Source organism: Giraffa tippelskirchi, chromosome Y (assembly GCF_054371585.1).
Source record: "Giraffa tippelskirchi isolate mGirTip1 chromosome Y, T2T-mGirTip1v1.2.pri, whole genome shotgun sequence".
Lineage (NCBI taxonomy): Eukaryota > Metazoa > Chordata > Mammalia > Artiodactyla > Giraffidae > Giraffa > Giraffa tippelskirchi.
This window is the reverse complement of record NC_137290.1, coordinates 3,080,474-3,100,966: the sequence shown is the minus strand read 5'-3', so window position 1 is coordinate 3,100,966 and position 20,493 is coordinate 3,080,474. Positions and strand designations below refer to the sequence as shown.

Here is a 20,493-nt window from a genome sequence, read left to right as displayed (position 1 = left end):
TCCTCCAGATTTGATGTTGTTCCGTCACTAAGGCCTGTCCAACTGTTTGGACCCCAAAGACTGCAGCACGCCAAGGCTTCCCTGTCCTTCACCATCTCCCAGAGTTTGCTCAAACTCATGTCCATCGAGTCGGTGATGCCATCCAACCGTCTCATCCTCTGTCTCCACCTTCTCCTCCCACCTTCAGTCTTTCCCAGCATCAGGGTCTTTTCCAAGGAGTCGGCTCTTTGCATCAGGTGGCCAAGGTATTGGAGCTTCAGCTTCAGCATCAGTCCTTCCCATGAATATTCAGGGTCGATTTCCTTTAGGATGGACTGGTTGATCAATGACGTGGCATATATTCATATCATATAATGATATGACATTCATACAATCAGTGACATATGTCCCCTCGCTCTTGAGCCTCCCTCCCACCCCCCACCCCTCTAGGTCATCACAGACCCCCAAACTGAGCTTGTGTTACACAGCACCTTCCCACTAACCGTCGGTTTTACACGCGGTCGTGTATATATGTCAGTGCCACTCTCTCAGTCCGTTCCACCCTCTCCTTCTCCTACTGTGTCCGCAAGTCCATTCTCTACGTGTGTATCTCTGCTCCTGCCCTGGGAACAAGTCCATCTGTACCACTGAGAGTGAAGTTTCTCTCTTGGGAAAACCCTGCACCACTGATGGCTTCCTTCAGCCTTGGGACCGAGCATCCTGGAATCTATACGCTCTCCCTGGGTACAGGGAGACAGAGACAGGAATGGGTGGGAGATACCAGGGGTTCAAAACCGGCCCCGTCCTCCTCTGGAAGGTTGGAGATCTGTTCACAGCTTGTTCTTTTGGTATGTTGGTCTCTTATTTTGGTAGCTGCTTTCACCTGAAGCCTCGGCTTTGCCTAAATGGCCAGAAATCTGTTTGCACTCTTCTTGTCTGTCTGCTTGTTGCTCAGTCGTGTCCACCTCTTTGTGACACTGAGGGCTGAAGCCCATCAGGCTCCTCTGTCCATGGGATTTTCTGGGCAAGACTACTGGAGTGGACTGCCATGCCCTCCTCCAGGGACACTCTTCATTGTTGTTGCTGTGGAGTCGCTCAGTCGTGTCCAACTCTCTGCGACCCTATGGACTGCAGCACGCCAGGCTTCCCTGTCCATCACCAACTCCCGAAGTTTTGCTCAAACTCATGTCCATCGAGTCAATGATGCCATCCAACCATCTCATCCTCTATCATCCCCTTCTCCTCTTGCCTTCAGTCTTTCCCAGCATCAGGGTCTTCTCCAATGAGTCAGCTCTTCACATCAGGTGTCCAAATTATTGGAGTTTCAGCTTCAGCATCAGTCCTTCCAATGAATACTCAGGGTTGATTTCCTTTAGGGTTGACTGGTTGCATCTCTTTGCAGTCCAAGGGACTCTCTCCCTTCTTAGGTGGCATCTCTTGCAGAGTTTGACCAACTACACACACAAGCCCTGGGACCTGTTTTAGCAAAGTTTTTGTGAAACACAGATACCCTCATTCTTTTGAATGTGGCCAATACCTGTGTGCTGTGTGTGTGAGTGCTGTGTGCTGTGTGCTGTTAGAGTTTGTTGCATCCAACTCTTTGTGACCCCATGGACTGTAACCAGGCTCATCTGTCCATTTGATTCTCCAGGCCAGAATACTGGAGTGGGTTGCCATTTCCTCCTCCAGGGAATCTTCCTGACCCAGGGATAGAATCTCCATTGGCAGATAGATTCTTTAGCACTGCGCTACCTGGGAAGTGGCCAATGTCTGCTTTTATCTTATCAGTTCAGAACTGACCATCTGGCCCCCAGAGCCAGTAACATTGATTATCTGTGCCCTTGTAGAAAAATATAACAATCATTTTTCTAAGTTGTAGAGTGAAGCTGGGGTTTGCTGTGAGCCAAATCTTGTATAGATTTTCTTGTTAGTTTTTTTTTTTTTTCCCTAAAAAAATTAATTGTTTTGATTCACATTCTGGATTCTTCCCAGGCGTGTTGGCACCAGGTTCTCTGTCGATTTTGTAAATGTTACTGGCATATCTCTTGCTTTCTCACTGTATACCTTCTTAGCATAAAGTCGGAAAAGACAAAGTCTTTGTGGTGTCTTGCAAAAGAGTATATATATCCTGAATAAAGGGTGTACATGATAGAGACATTTTCTGTTTAATTAATACTTGTAATTTCCTGGTGAGATGGCTAGCACTCTACCTTAGATATTCCCAAGCACCTAGAAAAAGGAATAGAATTTGCAAAATACAATGAATATCAAGGACCTGCTGTATAGCACAGGGAACTCTGCTCAGTATTATGTAATAACCTCCATGGGAAAATAATCTGAAAAAGAATAAATATCTGTATATGTGTGGCTGATTCACTTTGGTGTCCACTTGGGATTCACATATACCTGCTACTGTGTGTAAAATGCACAGCCAACAGAACCTACTGTATAATGCAGGGAACTCTGGTCAATATTATATACCAACCTACATGGGAAAATATTTTGAAAGACAGTGGATACATGTATATGTATAACTGAATCACTTTGTTGTATGCCTGCAGCTAATGTAACATTGTTAATTAACTATACTCCCATATAAAAATAAATGCCACTAACATTAAAAAATATAATGAAATTAGTAACAGAAAAGTGTTTAGGTAAAAAATGCACAGGCTATAGATACATTATAATATTATATTGTATCATGAATAGTATATATATACTATACATACTATAGTATATAACATTGTACAACAGTATATAATATTATATACAGTATTACAGGTTATAGATACATGTATAAGAAAGCAGTTATTAATTGATACAGAATATTCTATAATTAGCTCAAAAACAGCCCTTGATTTTTTTTGTGGAAGTATAAGTTAATATTTTCTAAAGAATTCAAGGGAAAAAGTACATTAATGCCAAGTGATCATAATATGACAAAAATCCTGTAACTACCAGATGAAGACAGCATGTAAAGGGGAAAAAAAATATAGACCTTTTATTTTAAAAGGTAAATCGAAAGTGGAACACTTTTGAAATGTAGAAAACATGAAGAAAAAAGTAGCATTATCCTATCACCATGGAAATAACTAATGTTAAATGCACAATTTCACATTTCAATGCCTTGTGTCTTTCCCTTTTGTTGAACGATTGATATTTTAGTTGCCGTGATGGCTCAATGTGGAGATAAGAGAAAGGGGGCATTGAAGAGAGACTTCTTTGGCTTCCCTGGTGGCCCAGTGGTTAAGAATCTGCCTTCCAATGCGGGGGACGTGGGTTTGACCCCTGATCGGGGGACTAAGATACCGTATGCTATGTGGCAACTACGGCCCACCTGCCACAACCAGAGAGTCTCCTCACCACCAGGTAAGAGCCCGTGTACCAAAACCAAGACCCATCTCAGCCAAAAAAAGAGAGAGGGAGACTTCAAAGCCATGGTGAAAGGATGTCTAAAATGAAAGTCAGACATAATTTAAAAATTAACTTAATGGCCAGCGTTTTGCATGCCTACCTATGTGTCCGCACACATCTGAATCCTAGAATGAAAATTCAGTATAATGTCATTGTCCTAAGAAATTCAGGAATCATTTAAATAGGAAATTCAACAGAACATATTTTTCCTACATTAGATCATTTTGAGAACAAATTATAGATAAACAATTTAGCCCAAGATATGCCCTTTAGGGAAATCCTAATCCCTTGTTGAAACATTGAGAAATATTGAACATGATTAAATTTAATTATTCTCTCAAAAGGACAATTTAAAAAAAAAAGCAAAAAACATAAAACTGTACTTTGCAAATAATCATTGTTTGGAAACAGTGATTTTTTTGCTTTTTATTTTAATGCGTAACAACTGCTGTGAGCTTATTGCCAAATCATGTACATAGTATTTTATTTTGTATGTAAATGGTAATACTTTCTTCTGTAATGGTACTTTTTTTTCCCCTTTGGGAGGACTATATCCATAGTAAAAATTTAATAATAAAAAAGGTTTCTATTATTTGATCATAAGAGGGACTCAAATTGCATCCTGCAAGAATAACCACTCATAACAAGTGTGAGTCCATTGGCTTCAATATTATCTCTCTTATCTGCCTTTAAAGATCTCAAGGAATCTTCTGAGACTCAATGGCAGGAATTTACTCTCTTTCCACGTAGCCTTTTTTTTTTTTTCGTCCCTGAGAAAACTGACAAATGATGGAAACTCTCTCTGTCAGAATTTCCTCTATAAAAATAATAAACAAGATATGTGTTAAGTCGTTTTGGGTATTCCTGACTCAGGGATCGAACCTGGGTCTCCTGCATTAGAGGCAGATTCTTTACCATCTGGGCCACAGGGGAAGCCCATAAGCAAGATACTTGAGTTTAAAATACAGTCAAAGCATTCAGTATGTATTATGCCATTTGTAGCATCTTAAGAAAAGTCCTGTCATCCTTCCATTTTAATATCTGAGGAAACTGAGCCACAGAAACATCAAATTGTCCAAAACTGTCCAAAGTCTTGAAGGTAGTCAACAGAAGCGCTGAGATGAAAACACGGTTTTGATATTCCATCCCTTTCACTCTTAAATCACTACATAGTTATGTAACAACGTAGGATTTGACTCTGATTCAAAAAGATACATACCTCCCAATGTTCATAGCAGCACTATTTACAGTACCCAGGACACGGAAGGAACTTCAACGTCCATTGGCAGAGGAACGGATAAAGAAGATGTGGTATGTACATACGATGGAATACTACTCAGCCATAAAGAAAGAATGAAATAATGCCATTGGCAGCAGTGTGGATGGACCTAGAGGCGATCATACCGAGTGAAGTCAGTCAGACAGAGAAAGAGACGTATTATATGGTATCAATTCTATGTGGGATCTAAAATATGACACAGATGAATTTATTTATAAAACTGAAACAGACACACAGACAGAGAAAATAAACTTATGGCTACCAAAGGGGAAAGAGAGGGCAGGGTAAAATTAGGAGTTTAGGGTTATCAGACACACACCACTCTATGTAAAATAGATGAGCAAAGTCCTACTGAATAGCACAGAGAACTATATTCAATATTTGTAATAAACTATAGTGGAAAACAATCCAGAAAAGAATAATATATATGCAAAACCAATAATATATATAATAATATATATATATACATTTTATATATATATATATATATATATATAAAGTAAGTGAAAGTCACTCAGTCATGTCTGGCTCTTTGCGACCCATGGACTTAGTCCAGGCCAGAATTCTCGAGTGGAAAGCCTTTCCCTTCTCCAGGGGATCTTCCCAATGCAGGGATCGAACCCAGGTCTCCTGCATTGCAGGCGGATTCTTTACCATCTGAGCCATCAGGGAAGCCATCTATATAAAACTGAATCACTTTGCTGTTATAGCAGACACTAACACAACACAGGATGAGATGGTTGGATGGCATCACCGACTCAATGGACATGAGTTTGGTGGACTCTGGGAGTTGGTGATGGACAGGGAGGCCTGGCGTGCTGGAGTCCATGGGGTCGCCAAGAGTCGGACATGACTGAGCGACTGAACTGAACTGATACAACATTGTAAGTCAGATATACTTCAGTATAAAAAAAAAAATTTGAAGAAAAGACAGTGCATGTGATAGACATTTGTTACCATTGATGTAGATATGATTATACAAAAGGTAGATGCAGGAAGTAAATATTATTCAGCATCTTCTAAAGAAAAAATTTTTTTTAATTTTTTGGTCACGCTGCATCGCATGTAGGATCTTAGTTCCTCGACCAGGGATCTAACCCACACCTGTTCATGGGAAGTGTGGTGCCCTCACCACTGGACCACCAGGGAAGTCCTGTATCTTTTTTATTTGTTTTTTAAGCCAAGAAACTGATTGCTTTGGGGGGTCATCAGCCTTCATATCAGTCAGTTCAGTCGCTCAGTCGTGTCCAACTCTTTGCGACCCCATGGACGGAAGCACGCCAGGCCTCCCTGTCCATCACCAACTCCCGGAGTTTGCTCAAACTCATGCCTTCATAAGCCCATGCTCTTTCCAGGATGTCACCTTCTTTCTGCAGAAAAGGATGTATATTCCACATGTGGTCCTTCCCAACTCTGCACATGGTGACATGAGACATTTCCCCAGGGCTATGCTAGGGTTTCAGACACTGAGTGATCTGCCTAATCCTCTTTAGGAGCAAGAAATATTCACGGATAAAAAGGCTGAGCAGGAAGACGCCTCTGGAGCAGATATAATACTCATAGATAGCAGTGAGAGGCAGTTTTTTGAGCTGATCTCGTTTCTTTTCCTCGTCACCTTTTCATGGATTCGTTCCTACCAGCACTTCACGACGGCCCCTTCCTCCCATCAGGGGGGAAAAAAAGCACGATCCCAAAGCACTACATTTTCAAACAAAATCCTGGTTCAAAACTGGACACGTGACAGGCTGGCTTCGTGTGCATGCATGCATTCATGCTTAGTTGCTCAGTCATGCCTGACTCTGCGAACTTGTGGACTGTAGCCCACCAGGCTCCTCTGTCCATGGGATTCTCCAGGCAAGAATACTGGAGTGGGTTGCCCTTCCCTTCTCCAGGGAATCTTCCCAACCCAAGAACTGTACCCTCATTTGCCCCAATGGCAGGCAGACTTTTTTTTACCACTGAGCCACCTGTGAAGAAGCCCTTACTTTGTGTAGAATTATTCATAAATTTCTCCTAGCAAGCAAGGAAGGATGCTTTTGGCCACATTCAGAAGTGCATCATGGGTCACTTGATTGTCAGTGTAAACAGAAGAAGCTGGACTTCAAGATGGGAATGTGGCATCCATCAGAAGGGATTTCCTAAGCCACTGGTGAAAGGTTGCTGTTTACGTAACATTTTTCACTTCACACATCAGAGGATCGGTTGAGAGGCAGACGGTGAGGGCAGAGTGCCTCTGGCTTGGGGAACCACATATCCGTTGCTGTGATAAAAACACGTTACACTGAATCGATTTAAAAGGATGGATCACGTGCATGCAAAGGCAAATAGTCCCCAGAAAGGAAGATGTAGTTGCTTTCTTCAATCTGACTTGAGTGATGTATCTAGATCAGCAGGAAACAAGCCCTGGAGACTTCCTCGGTGGTCCAGTGGTTGACCTCGCCTTCCAGTGTAGGGTGGGGGATGTTTCCATCCTTGGTCAGGAAGCTAAGACCCCACAACGTTATTCATCCACTCAGTCATGTCCGACTTTGCGACCCCATGGACTGCAGCACACCAGGCTTCCCTGTCCATCACCATCTTCCGGAGCTTGCTCAAACTCATGCCCATCGAGTTGGTGATGCCATCCAACCATCTCATTCAGCAGCAGAGAATCAGATCCTGTATGTCTCATGACCAAAAAAAAATAATGCAAAACAGAAACGACACTGTAAAAAAATTCAATAAAAACTTCAACATGGTCCACATCAAAAAAAAAAAAAAAATCTCTAAAAACGAATTACTAAACTTCAGTAGAACTGATTATGCAACAAACCTTCAAGGAAGTGACTTGGCTATGACATGCTTTCGTGATGTGTACTGAGAGGAGAATGCTATCAGAGTGCCGAAAGGAAAGGAGGGGAAATCACTTAAGTAGGAGGTTAACTGAAGGAAGATGCCATAGATTTCTGTGCCTCCCTTCTAGAAATACCATCAAAAAAAATTATGTAAAAGGTCTGTGCAGAGGAATGTGAGAAGAAGAGCAGATTTATGGAAAGGTCAGTGGAACACCCAGGAATCTATCCATAGTATCAGAAGATGAAAACAGTCACACACACACATGCACGCCCATCGTCCTATACAGGAATCCAACATACACACCTGGACCTCTTGTTCCTCTCTTGTGTCAGCATAGTTTCACCTCTGACCTGTGAAACTGAAAGCCTTAGTCACTCAGTCATATCCGACTCTTTGCAACCCCATGGACTGCAGCCCACCAGGCTGCTCTATCAAATTTTCCAGGCAGAGATACTGGAGTGGGATGCCATTTCCTTCTCCAGGGGATCTTCCCAGCCCAGGGATCGAACCCGGGCGGGTCTCCTGCATTGCAGGCAGATTCTTTACCAACTGAGCTACAAGGGAAACCTATGTCAGTGAATAACACACAGCAAAGTAGAAAGGATTTCTCCTTCCATGAGACCTCAAAACTAGAGAGAACTGTGCTGTGGTTTTCCTTTCTCTCACGCTCTGTGCTTTGGGGGAGAAGACTCAAAAGGGAGGGCATATGTGTGTGTGCGTGTTTGTGTGTGTGTGTGTGTGTGTGTGTGTTAGTCTCTGTCGTGTCCAGCTCTGTGATCCCATGGACTGTAGCCTACCAAGCTCTTCTGTCCTTGGGATTCTGCAGGCAACAATCCTGGGGGATATATATATGCTGCTGCTGCTAAGTCGCTTCAGTCGTGTCCGACTCTGTGCGACCCCATAGATGGCAGCCCACCAGGCTCCCCCGTCCCTGGGATTCTCCAGGCAAGAACACTGGAGTGGGTTGCCATTTCCTTCTGCAATGGATTTATGTGTACTTATCGCTAACCCACTTCATTGTACAGCAAAAACCAACACAGCGTTGTAAAGCTGTTACCCTCCGATGTAAAATATATAATTAAAAATATAAAGAGATGAATGGGAAAAAAACTACAACCAACAATATTCAGACCTGTGAGGCTCTCAATCAGATTTAAAGGAGAAATGAAACCTTTACAGATATGTGTATACACACGGCTGTTTTCACTTCTCTGTTCAGCAGCAACCAACAAAACCTTGTAAAGCAACTATACCCCAATTCAAAAAGAAAAAAAAAATTGCCACAAGCATAGGGCCTTGAAACAGCACTGGCTTATCATCTTGTCATTTTGGAGGTCAGAAGTCCAGCATGGGGTTTCGCTGGGCTTACATCTAGGGAGTCCATGTAGCTGCTTTCTTCTCGGGGGTTTTAGGGGAGAATCCGTATTCTCGCTTTGTCGAGTGTCTGGTTAGTGAAAATGTCAGTCGCTCAGTTGTGTCTGACTCTGTGCGACCCCATGGACTGTAACCTGCTGGGCTCCTCTGTCCATGGGATTCTCCAGGCAAGAACACTGGAGTGGGTTGCCATTCCCTTCTCCAGGGGATCTTCCCGACCCAGGGATCGAACCTGGCTCTCCTGCAGTGCAGGCAGATTCTTTACCGTCTGAGCCCCCAGGTCGTCTGGAGGTGCCTGTAATGCTGGGCTCCTGGCTCCACCCTGAGCTGCCCCCCTCCATCACTGTGACCTCATAGACCCTGACCCTTCTTCCCTTTCCCTCTTAGAAAGATGCTCCTGATGACATCAGACCTACCGGGATACTCCAGCGTCGTTTCAGCATCTCATGGTCCTTCAGCATGCCTGCAAAGTCTCTTCTGCCCGGCAAGGTCAGCCTTTTACAGTTTCCAGGGGTGACGGTGTGGATGTCTTTAAGGGTTGCCATTCTACCCTGAACAGATCTGTTCTTGATTCTGATTCTAAAATTTTGTTTTGTTGAAGTATGTGTGATTTTCTCTATTAAGTTAGTTTCAAATCTACAGTAAACTGTGCCTTTTGTGCTAAGTTGCCTCAGTCGTGTCCAACTCTTTGCAACCCCATGGACTTCAGCCTGCCAGGCTCCTCCTTCCATGGGATTTCCCATGCAAGAATGCTGGAGTGGGTTGCCATTTCGTTTTCTGGGGTACTTCCCGACCCAGAAATTGAACTGGGAAGCCCTGTATGGCAAAGTGAGTCGTGTACACACACACACTGTCCTGTACAGCAAAGTGAGTCAGATATGTATGTGGGTACACGCACACACACACACACGTCCCCTGTAGTTCAGATGGTAAAGAATCTGCCTGCAATGCAGGAGACCCCAGTTGGATTCCTGGGTTGGGAAGATCCCCTGGAGAAGGGATAGGCTACCCACTCCAGTATTCTGGCCTGGAGAATTCCATGGACCATCTATGGGGGTCTCAAAGAGTCGGACACAACTGAGCGACGTTCACACTCACTTTCACTTTTCCGTTATAGCTTATTACAAGATATCAAATATAGTTCCCTGTGCTAGGCAGTAGGTCCTTGTTTATCCATCTGTATATACTAGTTTGCATTCTGTAATCTCAAACTCACAGTCTAACCCTCCCCCAACTCCCCTGGGCAGCCGCCAGTCTGTTTTCTATGTCTGTGATTCTGTGTCTATCTCATAGATAAGTTCATTTATATCATATTTTAGATTCCACCTACAAGCAGTATCATATCATGTTTCGCTAATTTCACTCAGTATGATCATCTCTAACTCCATCCATGTCGCTGCAAATGGCATTTGTTATTCCTTTATATGACTAATATTCCATTATATATATATATGTGTGTGTGTGTGTATATCTCACATCTTTTTCTATAGTGATTTTTTTTTTAAATCTATTGGAGTATAGTTTATTTACAATATTGTATCAGTTTCTGGTATACAGCAGTGTGATCAGTTATCAGTTCAGTTCAGTCGCTCAGTCGTGTTAGACTCTGCAACCCCATGGACCGCAGCACGCCAGGCCTCCCTGTCCATTACCAGCTCCCAGAGTTTACTCAAACTCATGTCCATTGAGTTGGTGATACCATCCAGCCATCTCATCCAGAGGATGAGACAGAGGACAGAATCAGTTATACATATACAAATATCTACTTTGTTTCAGATTCTTTTCCCATACAGGTCATTATAGAGTATTGAGCAGAGTTCCCTGTGCTGGACAGCAGGTCGTTTGTTGTCCATGTAAAATACAGCAGTGTGTCCATGTCCATCCCAGACTCCCTAACTATTCCTTTCCCCATCCTTCCCCCTGGGAACCATAAGGTTATTACAGAGTATTGAGCAGAGTTCCCTGTGCTGTCCAGCAGGTCCTTGCTGGTTCTCCATGTTAAACACAGCAGTGTGTCCATGTCCATCCCAGACTCCCTGACTATCCCTTCCCCCATCCTTCCCCCTGGGAACCATAAGGTTATTACAGAGTATTGAACAGAGTTCCCTGTGCTGTCCAGCAGGTCCTTGTTGGTTCTCCATGTTAAACACAGCAGTGTGTCCATGTCCATCCCAAACTCCCTAACCATCCCTTCCCCCACCCTTCCCCCTGGTGACCATAAGGTTATTACAGAGTATTGAGCAGAGTTCCCTGTCCTGTCCAGCAGGTCCTGGTTGGTTCTTCATGTTAAATACAGCAGTGTGTCCACGTCCATCCCAGACTCCCTGACTATACCTTCCCCCCATCCTTCCCCCTGGAAACCATCAGGTTATTACAGAGTATTGAGCAGAGTTCCCTGTGATGTCCAGCAGGTCCTTGCTGGTTCTCCATGTTAAATACAGCAGTGTGTCCTTGTCCATCCCAGACTCCCTGACTGTCATTTCCCCCTCACCTCCTGGTAACCATAAGTTTATTTTCTACATCTGTAATTCTGTTTTTCGTTTCATAGATAAGTTCGTTTTTGTCATATTTTAGATTTCACTTATAAGTGATATTACATGATATTTGTCTTTTTCTGACTTACTTCACTCAATATGATCATCTCTGGCTCCATCCATGTTGCTGAAGATGGCGTTATTTCATTTGTTTTTGTGGCTTAGTAATGACTGAAGTGACTTAGCACAGCACAGTGGTCCATTGTATATATAACGCTATTGTTCAGTCACTCAGTTGTGTCCGCCTCTTTGTGACTCCACGGACTGCAGCACGCCAGGCTTCCCTGTCCTTCACCATCTCCCGGAATTTGCTCAAACTCATGTTTATTGAGTCAGTGATGCCATCCAACCATCTCATCCTCTGCTGCCCCCTCTTCCTTCTGCCCTCAGTCTTTCTCAGCATCAATGTCTGTATATGTGTGTATGTGTGTGTGTGTGTGTGTGTGTGTGTGTGAATATGTCTGTGCCCACGTGCATATGTGCAGAGTCACTTCAGTCATGTCCACCGCTTTGTGACCCTACGGGCTGTAGTCCACCAGGCTCCTCTATCCATGGAATTCTCCGGGCAAAAACACTGGAGTGAGTTGCCATGTCCTTCAGGGAATCTTCCCCACCCAGGGCTTGAACCCACATCTTTCATGCCTCCTGCTTTAGCAAGTGGGCTCTTTAGCATTCGTGCCACCTGGAAAGCATTCTGCCGAATATATACTTGCTCAGTCGTGTCCAACTCTTTGCGACCCCATGGACTGTAGCCGGCCGGGCTCTTCTGTCCATGGGATTCTCCGGGCAAGAATACTGGAGTGGGTAGCTATTCCAAGAGATCCAGGAGATCTTCCCAACCATGGGATCGAACGCAGGTCTCCTGCACTGCAAACAGATTCTTTACCATCTGAGCCACCGTGGAAGCCATATTTATACATGCACACACACCACAGCTTTACCGTTCCTCTGTCAGTGGACGTTTAGGTCGCTGCCGTGAACACTGGGGCACATGTCTCTTTGCGTTGGTCTTTTCTGTGTCATTCCCAGGTCTGAGCTCAATATCCTTTAAGCTGCCAAGGCGACCACCTGGTGTTTCTCACTTGACAGGGTGAATAAGAGCAGTGAAGACAGCTCAGCTGAGTGGAAACAGCCAGTTAGACTTCTCACTTCACTTCACTTAACTGTGTTGGAAAGATTTAACTATTGGGAATATTGCTCTATGAACTCATGTGAGCCAGGGCTATAAATTTTCAACTGTGATGGGGTTTCATTCTCATAGATATTGGGAAGGTGAACTGCGTTTGCATTTAAAATGGTGTGCGGATGAATTAAGAAAAAAATACGTGATTGATGGACGGGATTATTAGAAGCAATATTCAAGGGGTGATTGCTTTCATAAGTGATAATTCAGCTCTCTGGCCATGGAAAATGGATGATATCTTACTTATTGTGTGCAGTAAAGGTCCTGCGATGGAACCTATTTATAAATACGTTCCCAACTGCTTGATGAATTTTAGAAACAAGAAAGCCGCGTTGATCAATTTTGAAGGAAGATTTTAAGACTACTGCAGGAAGAAGAGGGTTCAAGTGAGATTTAAAATGTCATAATCAGAGGGTTATTCAAAACATTACGCCCTCGAATGATTTGCTAAGTTGATTAGTACATCCCCCCCCTTTGATTCTTTTAATCGTTTTTGTGCAAATAAAGAGAAAATAGTTATACTGTTCCTTACTGGTAGAAATTGACCTAGGCCCGTATTGAGCTTCTAGACACATAAATTTTTCAGAAATGCTTGGGGAGGGTCTTCCCTGGTGGTCCACAGATGTCGCTTTCCAATGCAGGAGGTTCGGGTTTGATCCCTAGTCAGGAGCTAAGATGCCATACGGCTCATGGCCAAAAATCAGAACATAAAACAGAAGCAATATTATAACAAATTCATTAAAGACTTTAAAAAAATGAAGGCTCAAGAGGCGATTAAGTGTCACGTCCTGTGCTAAGGACAGGTCGTGAAAAGATGGGACTATCTAAGACACTGACTTCAAAAGGCTTACAGGAAACACCCAGAAGTACAATAATCAGACAGTTGGTAAGTTATCCTGAAAGCCATCAATGTGAGCATCTCTGAAAACAGAAATACATCTAGAGGTGGGTGTCTTTCCTGGAACCAACGCTCAAGTATGTCCTGTGTACCCATGCACAGATATGGAGGGTTTAAAGGAAAACCTTCATCCAGCTTCTTGGTAGGAAAGTATAGTTTATTGATATTCAAAGTGTGGCTTGACTCATTGGAAAAGACCCTGATGCTGGGAAAGATTGAGGGCGGGAGGAGAAAGAGACGACAGAGGATGAGATGGTTGGATGGCATCACCGACTCGATGGACATGAGTTTGAGCAAGCTCCAGGAGATGGTGAAGGACAGGGAAGCCTGGCGTGCTGCAGTCCATGGGGTCGCAAAGCGTCAGACACGACGGAGCAACTGAACAACAGCAACACAACAACCATGGGACCAACAGTGCCTAAGTCCCGTAGGCTGCTGCAACAAGTTACCATAACCGAGGGGTCTTAAAACCAAAGAAACATTTCCTCTTGTCATTCTGGAATCCAGAACTCAGAAATCAAAGTGTTGGCAGTGCCTGGCTCCTTCAAAGTCTCTAAGGGCTTCCCAGTGACTCAGCGGGTAAAGAATATGCCTGCAGTGCAGGAGACCTGGGTTCGATCCCTGGGTCAGGAAGATCCCCTGGAGAAGGGAAAGGCTCCCCACTCCAGTATTCTTGCCTAGAAAATTCCATGGACACAGGAACCCTGGCGGATTACAGTTCATGGGGTTTGCAAAGAGTTGGACATGACTTAGGACCTGAACAACAAGAACAATGGCAAAGTATAACAAATCCTGTTCTTAAGTATGCAGGGAATTTAGTTCAATTGCAGTTTGTGAGTTGGTACGACAGATACTTTGCAGAAATTGCAAGGAAGCAAAATTAAGAGGAAGGGAAGGGAGAAATCTTTTATTTAAAAAAAAAATCACTTATTTATTTGGCTGTGCCGAGTCTTAGTTGCAATGTGCAGGATCTTTAGTTGTGGCATGTGAGCTTTTAGATGCGGCATATGGGATCTAGTTCCTTGGTGCAGGATTGAACCTGGGCCCCCCTGCACTGGGAGCACAGAGTCTTAGCCACTGGACCACCAGGGAAGTCCCGGGAAGGGATAAAGCTTGGAAGAACTTCTTGCTAAATATTTCTTAGGGGTGAGGGCACCGAGATACTTGCCATCCAGTGAGTACCTTGATCAGAGTTGCCTTTAGAGTTTGTGCAGCTGCCCTGCAGAAGAATTGATGAGATTATAAACTGGACCAGAGGATACATTCAGGAAGACTCATCAAGGATGTGATGGTTGGTTGAGATGGCTGGGTGGCATCGCCGACTCAATGGACATGAGTTTGAGCAAGCTCCGGAAGTTGGTGATGGACAGGGAGGCCTGGCGTGCTGGCAGTCCATGAGGTCGCAAAGAGTCAGACACGACTGAGCGGCTGCACAGCACTTAACAACATCCAGAGATGGAAGGTGCAGTAATGAGGACCTGCATCAAAGCAGCAGGGGTGGAGATGAGCCATGAGATTCAAAATACAGGGGAACAGTAAGTTGACTTGGAGAGACATGATGGCTATCGAAATGTTGGAAGATGGAGAAGGAAAAGTGGACCGATAACTTGTAGTGGCCCTGAGCAGCTTTGTGGCCAGCGAGTCCACTCACCAGGGATAATGCAGTTCAAGAGCACCAACTTTGAAGAGCTTGTGGGAATTTCATTTTCAGGCCAGGACACATCTAGGTGTCTGCAGCGCCTGAAGAAATAGCAGCTGTATGTGTGAGTACCTTGGAGAGCGCATCTCCTTAGACACACACGTTGGGGACATCATCAGATATCAGTCCCTTTGGAGTCATAGGAATGAGTGTAGTTATCCCAGGAGAGAATTTAGAGGGGAGGAAAGAGAAAAGAGGGTCAAAGACAGACTCCAGAGATAATCTTCTTGACGGGTCTTGTTCGGAACCATATTTGAAAGAGATAAGGCCAGTGGGAGGCAAGGAAGACATCTCCCCATGGGTTTTGTCAACCAGAGCAAAGGGAACTCCTTCCTCAAAACAGAATAGCATAGTGGTCAAGCTCATTGACTCTAGAGTCAGCTTTCCTGAGTTTTTCACTCACTCTGTGACCTGGAACACATTATTCAATGTCTATGGGCCTCAGTTTCCTCATCTGTAAAACTTATGCTGCTACCCACCTCTTAGAGGTACGACAATGACTGCGACATAGTAAGATGTTTATTAGCAGTTGCCTATTGATTATTATTTGCCAGTTGATTATTAATGTTATGATGTTAGGATTGCAGTTTCAATAGGAGGGAAGTCCTTTATTTTTTTAATCGAAGTATAATTACGTTACAGTATTGCGTTAGTTTCTGCTGTACAACAAGGTGAATCGTCTATAAGTATACATATATCCGCTCCCTCTTGAGTCTTGGCCACAGCCCGCCTCCATCCCAGCCATCTACGTCATCAGAGAGGACCAGGCTGAGCCCCCAGTGCTATACAGCAACCTCCCAAGACCTGTTTTACACATAGTAGTGTCTAACTATCAGTACTACCCTCTCAATTCATCTCACCCTCCCCTCTCCACCCCCTGCCATGTCCACAGGTCCATTTTCTATGTCTGTTCCTATGTCCTGCCCTTCGAATAGATTCATCTCTACCATTTTTCTAGATTGCATATGTATGCATTAACATACAATATTTGATTTTCTCTGACTTACTTCACTCTGTATAAGAAGCTCAGAGTTTATCCACCTCAGTTGAGCTACCTCCTGTTTATGCCTGAGTAATATTCCACTGTATATATATATACCACAGTCTTCTTTATCCATCCATGTGTTGACGGACATCTAGGTTAATTTCTTGTCCTGGCTGTTGCAAATAGTGCTGCAGTGAACACTGGGATACACGTGTCTTTTTGAATCATGGTTTTCTCAGGGTATATGCTCAGTAGTGGAATTTCTAAGTCATATAGTAGTGTTACTCCTAGTTTTTCAAGGCGTCTCCACACTGTTCTCCATAGTGGCTGCATCAATTTACATTCCCATCAATAATGCAAGAAGGCTCCCTTTTCTCCACATCCTGTACAGCATTTATTACTAGTAGACATTTTGATGATAGCCATTCTGATGGGTGTGAGTTGGTCCATCATTGTAGCTTTGATTTGCATTTCTCTAATAACTAGCGATGTTGAGCATCTTTTCATGTGTCTTGGCCATCTGTATGTCTTTGGAGAAATGTCTGGTTAGGTCTTCACAGTTCAGTTCAGTTCAGTTCAGTCGCTCAGTCGTGTCCGACTCTTTGCGACCCCATGAATTGCAGCACGCCAGGCCTCTCTGTCCATCACCAACTCCCGGAGTCTACCCAAACCCATGTCCATCGAGTCGGTGATGCCATCCAACCATCTCATCCTCTGTCGTCCCCTTCTCCTTCCGCCCCCAATCCTACCCAGCATTAGGGTCTTTTCCAATGAGTCAACCCTTCGCATGAGGTGGCCAAAGTATTGGAGCTTCAGCTTCAACATCAGACCTTCCAGTGAACACCCAGGATTGATCTCTTTTAGGATGGATTGATTGGATCTCCTTGCAGTCCAAGGGACTCTCAAGAGTCTTCTCCAACACCACAGTCCAAAAGCATCAACTCTGCGGCGCTCAGCTTTCTTCATCATCCAACTCTCACATCCATACATGACCACTGGAAAAACCATAGCCTTGACTAGACGGACTTTTGTTGGCAAAGTAATGTCTCTGCTTTTAAATATGCTATCTAGGTTGGCCATAACCTTCCTTCCAAGGAGTAAGCGTCTTTTAATTTCATGGATGCAATCACCATCAGCAGTGATTTTGGAGCCCCCAAAAATAAAGTCTGACACTGTTTCCACTGTTTCCCCATCTACTTCCCATGAAGTGATGGGACCAGATGCCATGATCTTAGTTTTCTGAATGTTGAGCTTTAAGCCAACTTTTTCACTCTCCTCTTTCACCTTCATCAAGAGGCTCTTTAGTTCTTCTTCACTTTCTGCCATAAGGGTGGTGTCATCCGCCTATCTGAGGTTATTGATATTTCTCCCGGCAATCTTGATTCCAGCTTGTGTTTCTTCCACCCCAGCGTTTCTCATGATGTACTCTGCATATAAGTTAAATAAGCAGGGTGACAATATACAGCCTTGACGTACTCCTTTTCCTATTTGGAACCAGTCTGTTGTTCCATGTCCAGTTCTAACTGTTGCTTCCTGACCTGCATACAGGTTTCTCAAGAGACAGGTCAGATGGTCTGGTATTCCCATCTCTTTCAGAATTTTCCACAGTTTATTGTGATCCACACAGTCAAAGGCTTTGGAATAGTCAATAAAGCAGAAATAGATGTTTTTCTGGAACTCTCTTGCTTTTTTGATGATCCAGCGGATATTGGCAATTTGATCTCTGGTTCCTCTGCCTTTTCTAAAACCAGCTTGAACATCTGGAAGTTCACGGTTCACATATTGCTGAAGCCTGGCTTGGAGAATTTTGAGCATTACTTTACTAGCATGTGAGATGAGTGCAATTGTGCGGTAGTTTGAGCATTCTTTGGCATTGCCTTTCTTTGGGATGGGAACGAAAACTGACCTTTTCCAGTCCTGTGGCCACTGCTGAGTTTTCCAGATTTGCTGGCATATCGAGGGCAGCACTTTCACAGCATCACCTTTGAGGATTTGAAATAGCTCAACTGGAATTCCATCACCTCCACTAGCTTTGTAGTGATGCTTTCTAAGGCCCACTTGACTTCGCATTCCAGGATGTCTGGCTCTAGGTGAGTGATCACACCATCGTGATTATCTGTGTCGTGAAGATCTTTTTTGTACAGTTCTTCTGTGTATTCTTGCCACCTCTTCTTAATATCTTCTGCTTCTGTTAGGTCCATACCATTTCTGTCCTTTATCGAGCCTATCTTTGCATGAAATGTTCCTTTGGTATCTCTAATTTTCTTGAAGAGATCTCTAGTCTTTCCCAATCTGTTGTTTTCCTCTATTTCTTTGCACTGATCGCTGAGGAAGGCTTTCTTATCTCTCCTTGCTATTCTTTGGAACTCTGCATTCAGATGGGAATATCTTTCCTTTTCTCCTTTGCTTTTCACTTGTCTTCTCTTCCCGGCTATCTGTAAGGCCTCCTCAGACAGCCATTTTGCTTTTTTGCATTTCTTTTCCATGGGGATTGTCTTGATCCCTGTCTCCTGTACAATGTCACGAACCTCTGTCCATAGTTCATCAGGCACTCTGTCTCTCAGGTCTAGTCCCTTAAATCTATTTGTCACCTCCACTGTATACTCATAAGGGATTTGATCTAGGTCATACCTGAATGGACTAGCGGTTTTCCCTACTTTCTTGAATTTAGGTCTGAATTTGGCAATAAGCAGTTCATGATCTGAGCCACAGTCTGCTCCCGGTCTTGTTTTTGCTGACTGTATAGAGCTTCTCCATCTTTGGCTGCAAAGAATATAATCAATCTGATTTCGGTGTTGACCATCTGGTGATGTCCACGTGTAGAGTCTTCTCTTGTGTTGTTGGAATAGGGTGTTTGCTATGACCAGTGCGTTCTCGTGGCAAAACTCTATTAGCCTTTGCCCTGCTTCATTCTGTACGCCAAGGCCAAACTTGCCTGTTACGTCAGGTGTTTCTTGACTTCCTACTTTTGCATTCCAGTCCCCTATAATGAAAAGGACATCTTTTTTGGGTGTTAGTTCTAGAAGGTCTTGTAGGTCTTCATGGAATTGTTCAACTTCAGCTTCTTCGGCGTTACTGGTCGGGGCATAGACTTGGATTACCGTGATATTGAATGGTTTGCCTTGGAAACGAACAGAGATCATTCTATCGTTTTTGAGATTGCATCTAAGTAGTGCATTTTGGACTCTTTTGTTGACCATGATGGCTACTCCATTTCTTCTAAGGGATTCTTGCCCACAGTAGTAGATATAATGGTCATCTGAGTTAAGTTAACCTATTCCAGTCCATCTTAGTTCGCTGATTCCTAGAATGTCAATGTTCACTCTTGCCATCTCCTGTTTGACCTCTTCCAATTTGCCTTGATTCATGGACCTAACATTCCAGGTTCCTATGCAATATTGCTCTTTACAGCATCGGACTTTGCGTCTATCACCAGTCACCTCCACAGCTGGGTATCGATTTTGCTTTGGCTCCATCCCATCATTCTTTCTGGAGTTATTTCTCCACTGATCTCCATTAGCATATTGGGCACCTACTGACCTGGGGAGTTCATCTTTCAGTGTCCTATCCTTTTGCCTTTTCATACTGTTCATGGGGTTCTCAAGGCAAGAATACTGAAGTGGTTGGCCATGCCCTTCTCCAGTGGACCACAATCTGTCAGACCTCCCCACCATGACCCGTCCGTCTTGGGTGGCCCCACACGGCATGGCTTAGTTTCACTGAGATAGACAAGGCTGTGGTCCATGTGATCAGATTAGCTAGTTTTCTGTAATTTTAGTTTCAGTGTGTCTGCCCTCTGATGCCCTCTCGCAACACTTACCGTCTCAACCAAAATCTGACCATGAGTCTAAATAAGGCAATCTAACTTCCAGAGGCGAGGCGGCTGCGACGGCTCGGCGCAGAAGCGTGGCCGAGAGGGGCTAGGTGGGGCCGGGGGCCCGCGGCGGCGGCCGACAGGGGCTAGGCCGGGCCGGGGGCGCGAGGCGGCTGCGACGGCTCGGAGCAGAAGCGTGGCCGAGAGGAGCTAGGCCAGGCCGAGGGCCGGGAGCCGGGGGCGGCGGCGGCGGCGGCGAGAGAATTACCCAAGGCCCAAGGTAAGAGAAACCCAAGTAAGATGGTAAGTGTTGCGAGAGGGCATCAGAGGGCAGACACACTAAAACTAAAACTACAGAAAACTAGCTAATCTGATCACATGGACCACAGCCTTGTCTATCTCAATGAAACTAAGCCATGCCGTGTGGGGCCACCCAAGACGGACGGGTCATGGTGGGGAGGTCTGACAGATTGTGGTCCACTGGAGAAGGGCATGG

The 20,493-nt window shown here is 44.3% G+C and overlaps 1 protein-coding gene across 1 annotated transcript in view; it reads left to right on the top strand.

The window, feature by feature from the left end:
- LOC145537822 (uncharacterized) overlaps nucleotides 1–20,493 on the top strand; it is a 236,423-nt gene that overhangs the window by 11,349 nt on the left and 204,581 nt on the right. The window contains exon 2 of the mRNA XM_081568714.1: nucleotides 9,272–9,373. The gene's annotated coding sequence lies outside the window, so the exon portion shown is untranslated. The remainder of the gene's footprint in view (nucleotides 1–9,271; nucleotides 9,374–20,493) is intronic.